Source organism: Dufourea novaeangliae, unplaced genomic scaffold (assembly GCF_001272555.1).
Source record: "Dufourea novaeangliae isolate 0120121106 unplaced genomic scaffold, ASM127255v1 scaffold303, whole genome shotgun sequence".
NCBI lineage: Eukaryota > Metazoa > Arthropoda > Insecta > Hymenoptera > Halictidae > Dufourea > Dufourea novaeangliae.
Window position 1 is genome coordinate 265,818 of NW_015374186.1, and position 5,833 is coordinate 271,650.

The following is a 5,833-nucleotide window of genomic DNA, read 5'->3' on the forward strand; positions in this document are numbered from 1 at the left end:
TAAAGTTTCTGATTGCAGTACTTACTACTGGGACAGAGTATTACCCAAACTGGACGATATTCGTCCCAATCTTTTCAATTTCGAGACTTCTTAAAAATAAACATTAGTTGTCAATCATTTATTTACCAAGTTGGGGGACTGGTACGTGTCAATCCCGTTAATGTTATCCGTTTACTGGTAACGTTTATCCTTTTTTCTGCGTTCAACTCCAGCCTTTTCCTGCCTAAGTATCCCTCCAACCCCATTATCATACGCCTCATCCCCTTCTCTCCCTCTGCTATGTGCACCATGTCGTCCGCATAATCCACCGTAGACATCTTTTCCCCATCGACTCTCACTGCCCCCCCCCCATCTCTTTCTACTAAATTCTTCCAAGATCTCTGTCGAACAATTTAGTATAAAGAGTATTTTGATCCAATTGTCTTAGAGGCGATAAAAACATCTGAATCGTTGAATTAGGAGTCCAAGTACATTTAATCTGCAAAATAACATTGCAGTCCAGAGACAAATAGAGGCTTCCGCAAGGGAACATTCACAGAGACGCCTAGCTAAATCTAATTCCAGAAGCATTATCGAAACTATTATCGCAAGCCTTTGACAGTTAAGTGACATCTCGCTATAGATATCGATTGTACAAACAGTCTTAGGTGCATATGTAGTGACAGTGTACGATCAGAGGCAGAGTTAATACGTAGATGGGTGCGGCAGCAAACCGACCATGGGCGAGCACTGATATACTATACGTAATCAATCGGTCTACACAGGCTATCCACGTCCACATATATGTGAGCATTAACACTTTCTCGAAAAAACATTAAATATATTGAGAAAAAAAACATAAAATAACTGTATCAATGTAATTGCGCCTATTCATTTTATGGCTGAATCATAAGTATGTTCGCATGTAGACCGTAAAAAATTACTAATTATAAGTAATGATGAAATATTAGATGTTCTAATACGTAATCCACTATTTCTTTTTAATAAACTGGTAACACAATTTAAATTTAACACCAACTGCAGACTAATCGACTTAGAGATAAATAATCCGACAACGCCAATTTCGAAACACCTTTAATAATCAACTGAACGTTATTTTTCGTTATGCCAAAAGAAATAGTGTGCTACTTATTGTCAATTAAAGCTGTTCAAACGGTGGTGCTACCGAAATTCTTCACTTGGTAATGATAGTGAAATAAACAGACTCTTCTCTGAAACGAGTCGTCGATAAGAAAGGATTAAAACATCTTTCTACCCTCCTTTCTTCCAAAATGGCAGCAAACATGTTAGAATGAGAATCGGTACCACTGAAATAGCATACACTTTTTATTTCCGCGAAAATAAATATTGAATTTGATAAAATATAGTGGATTGTTTATTAGTACACCTAATAGTAACAATAAGAAGAATATTTAAATTAAATATCAATTACTGCGTTTAATAATAATTGAGATCGTGTGATACACTGATGTTATTTGTAAAATGTAATAGACCGACATAAACTTAAAACATAGTGTATTTGTTTTAACTACAAACGCAGAAATAGCTCGTAGACTGTTAGAGGTATGAAAACAATGGTCTTACAAAAGTTGTCGATGTGGAGAAGAGTATTATACAGTATAAATCATTTTTTTGTAGTTAGAGTAGTCTGGGAGATTTTAAAAATGTTATTCAAATAAGAAAGAATTACAGACGAAAAGAGACACCCGCACTACGTTTCAGTACCCAAATGGGACATAGTATGTATCACACTGGTCACGAATGGAACCATCTGGTATGTCACATCGTACAGTTTGAATACTCAGGTGGGACACATGAGTCCCGCTGGTCGTGAACGGGTTAAAATTGATGAATCTTTAATGAATTTTAGCAAATTTTAATCGGTCACCAATGTGTTAAGAATTTCCGTGTTCTGTTCAAATATATCTGCATCTCCAACCTTAAGAGCTATTGCCATCCCTTCCATAGAAACATTCATCGATAATAAAAATAATAAATGTGAAATATTTTCAGTATTATATCTATCTGCTTAATTTCGTTGAGAATAGCCATTAACGCTTCGGGAGTCTCTCTTGTAAGTACACAGGGTCATAAACCTTTTGCCAACAGAGAACGGATCACTAGAAATCCATATCTTAAAGTCATCATATGCTATAATCACGATTATGCTGTTCGCAGACGGATGTATAATGCGTCACTGAAATATTCTCACTCCCTTGATTGCTTCACAAAAATCAGTGAAACACTGATTGTTATGGTAGTTTGTAATGTGACGTGAAGGTGTATGGCAATAAGTGGCGTGAAAGGTATGGTTTCTATACTGCTTGGTAGTATTAGTGTCAAGAGACTCCAGGCATTGTGCAATCCCAACAAGATGGGAAAACTCCGGACATATGAACCAGACTCAATATCCCGATGTCTAGAAATTAGTGGTGGATTGGAACCTAATTTTTAAATTCTCAGAACTCGAATCCGAAACTTTGTAAGATTTCGAAATTCTCGATACTGTCGAAACTCGAAACTTTCTAAACGTGAAGCGCTGATTTTCGTTCAAAAATTTTAATCTTTATTGACCATAGTTAAACAAAACACAAACACCTAACAATAGATCACTTATCGTTTCTTCACTAACACTCGGTATTTTAGCAGTTACTACTTTTTACTGCAACTAAATAATACTATAATAAGTAATTGAAAAATAAAATTTAAGAATACTGCGTCAAGTTCTCATGAATCACATACTCTTGATCCGCACTTTTACGATCACGATCGATCGCCTATCTACTTATGTATATTTTATATCCTTAAGGGGGGAGACTCCATTGGGGCCAACTCCGAATCGATCGAAGCGCGGATGTAAACAATCGGACGCCAGCGGAAACACATAATTGATATTTGGGACGGCTTGACAATACGACATCTAGCGGCACTCTGGGTTAGGTAGTTTGGATTTCTACGATAGTGTGATAGTGGTGTGCAGGGTGGTCTGGTCTGCGTTTGACGAGAAAACCATTAAATCGGGAGATATTTGACAAAATGTGACTTGTGCAGCCATCTTGTGTGTTTTCATCGGCGTCTGTCACAATCGCACACTTTCTAAAATTCTAATGCTTTCAATTAAAATATGTTTATTGGTGTTTATAAGGACCAGACCACTCTGTAGGGAAGTCTACCCGTGAGTTCTATACCCGTGAAAAGTTCATTTGTGCAATTGTTCAGACAGAAGTTGGAATTTACGAAATCGATTGTCTCTCTTGCACATCGCATATACGTACACGGTTCCCGTTGATTGTGTGAGTGCACGGACACAGCGCACGGGCCACGGAGTCTCCCCCCTTAAATATAAAAACCGATCACCGAACAGTCACAAAGCATCTTGAACCGAATATTCGAGATTTATTCATCGATTTTATTTGAGAATTTCTACTCATGAAATAAATGTAAAGGTTTGCATTCTCGAAATTCGAAACAATCTTGAGTTTCGAGGGGTTTCAATGTTTCGGCGTTTCGAAAAACTCATCCCTACTAGAAATCTTCGAAGGTCGAGTCTTCGAAGATTTGTATGTTTAGAGTGGTAGGGGAAAGGTGTCTAAAACGATCCCCTTAAGGCGTAATTCATATAAAAAATACAAATGCTCATTATTTAAATAAAAGTAAAGTAGTTTTTGTAAGTTAATCTATCTATCTTATCATTGGGTTAAATAAAATTTAGCTACCTGATCAATTATATTTTTTATTCACATTTCTTTGAAGGCATACTTAAATTATTTTGTAATGTATGTGTATAAAATGATCTCCGGGGATCATTTTATACCTACTGATAGTAAATAAGACGAACATTAAAAAGCATTTCATTTATTAAATTTTATTTAAATAAAAACAGGAATTAAATTCAATTATAAAATATACGAACGTAAAATAATCTTCTAAAAAAATAAAAACTTAAATAATTTTTAGTACATAATAAATGAGTAGAAATACTTAAAATAAACCAATAAACATACGAAAATGTGATCAGCATCACAGACTCAAAGTTTTTCGTGCACCAGCAAAGAGATCCTGGAGGCAGAAATCATAGGTAAAGTCATCAGCGTCATTGCTGACTACCCCAACGGAATCATCATGCCCCCACTTCAAGCAGACACAACTTATCCACCCTTCACTCCTTTGTTTCTCGAATGCTTCTCATTGCAAAACAGACATTCTGTGTCGTCTTCGTCTGAAGAGGATTCCGACATTTGGTGCCTTTTTCTTTATTATTTCTTCTTTGGTTGGTTCCTTTCCTCCTTCCTTTCCCTTTTCCTTTTGGGAGGTAGTAGAAATCTTTATTTTCTTTTCCAGTCGTAAAGCTCGTTTCCGTTCCACATTAGTTTTCTTTTTTCTGTCCTCTTCCAATTGATTTTTATAGGGAAAGCTGATTAGTACTGATGTGTCACCTCGTACTCTCCTAGAGTGACTTCTTTTCCCTGCTATCCTTGGCAATGGTTGAATATTGCTTGGAGTGAAATTAATGAAGGAAGTTGATGCAATCGGTGACATAGGACTACGCATAATTATTGTGGAGGGTGAAGTTGTAATAATAGAGAGCGATGGTGAATTATTTTGTTCTGCAGATGTGGGTGATGGTGTGGCTTGACGAGATAGTTGCATAATCGTATCTTGCGGAAAGGAATGTAAAGTAATAGATAAAGTCGAAGGCTGTATCGTATTAGGTACTGAACTAGTAGAAGGAGTTGGTTCCGAAGTGTCAGATTCCATAGACTATAGACTGTTCAGTCGTTTCAGCATCAATAAAGTCGACTTCCGAGAAAATATCGGGGTTATACAATGCATTAATGGCATTTAAAGGAACTGCAGCCTTCAGGTAAGACTCGGCAAAAATTTTGCTCATTTAGAAAACTGTCACCACTCTTCCAGGATGATAATTCATCCACTTCTCTAAAGCCTGGTTAAAGGGGCAGGCTCCGTGGGCCGTGGGCTGTGTCCGTGCGCTCACACAAACAGGAACCCTGTATGTATACGCAATGCACGAGAGAAACTTCGATTCGATTTCGTAAAATCCAACTTCTGCCTCGATAATTACACAAATGAAGTTTTCACGGGTATAGTACTCACGGGTAGACTTCACTACAGAGTGGTCTGGTCCTTAGAAACACCAATAAACACCATACGTTGAAAGAATTAAAATTTTAGAAATTGTGCGATTGTGACAGACGCCGATGAAGCGCACAAGATAGCTGCTCAAGTCACATTTTGTCAAACATCACACGATTTAATTGTTTTCTCGACAAAAGCTAACCAGACCACCCTGTACACCACTGTCACACTATCGTAGAAATCCGATTTTTGTTAATTTATCATTTGTGGAAGGCGTAAGTTGGATTCTACGATTTGACGCGTCCACAGTCTAGACTCCAGACTGAGGAATATACAGTGGTATAGTTCAGGATTCTCCGCTAGGAGCGCTTATGGTATTTGTCAGTCACTTTGGCCATGTTACCACCGAGCACCGATAAAACAGAGGGAATCGGTAAATGTAACCTCGCAACACATGCTGGATCGTATCGATTGTTTTGTTACGCTGTTGCCACATGTTCCCATTACAATTCTGCCACAGCCGACTCTAGTACTAGCCGTGCTGAAGGTAAAAATGGCAACAACGCAGAGTCCGGGTTCAATACCTTTTTTTTTTTTCGCGGGGGAAATGCATTATGCACACCTTGGGGTCCTGGGGTGGGACTCCGAGGTAGTGTGGGACTCTCACCCACTAAAACCCCCGCGGCAGCCTTCTCGGGCGGAACTCGGCGGTGGCGGGATCTCGTATGAACGCACC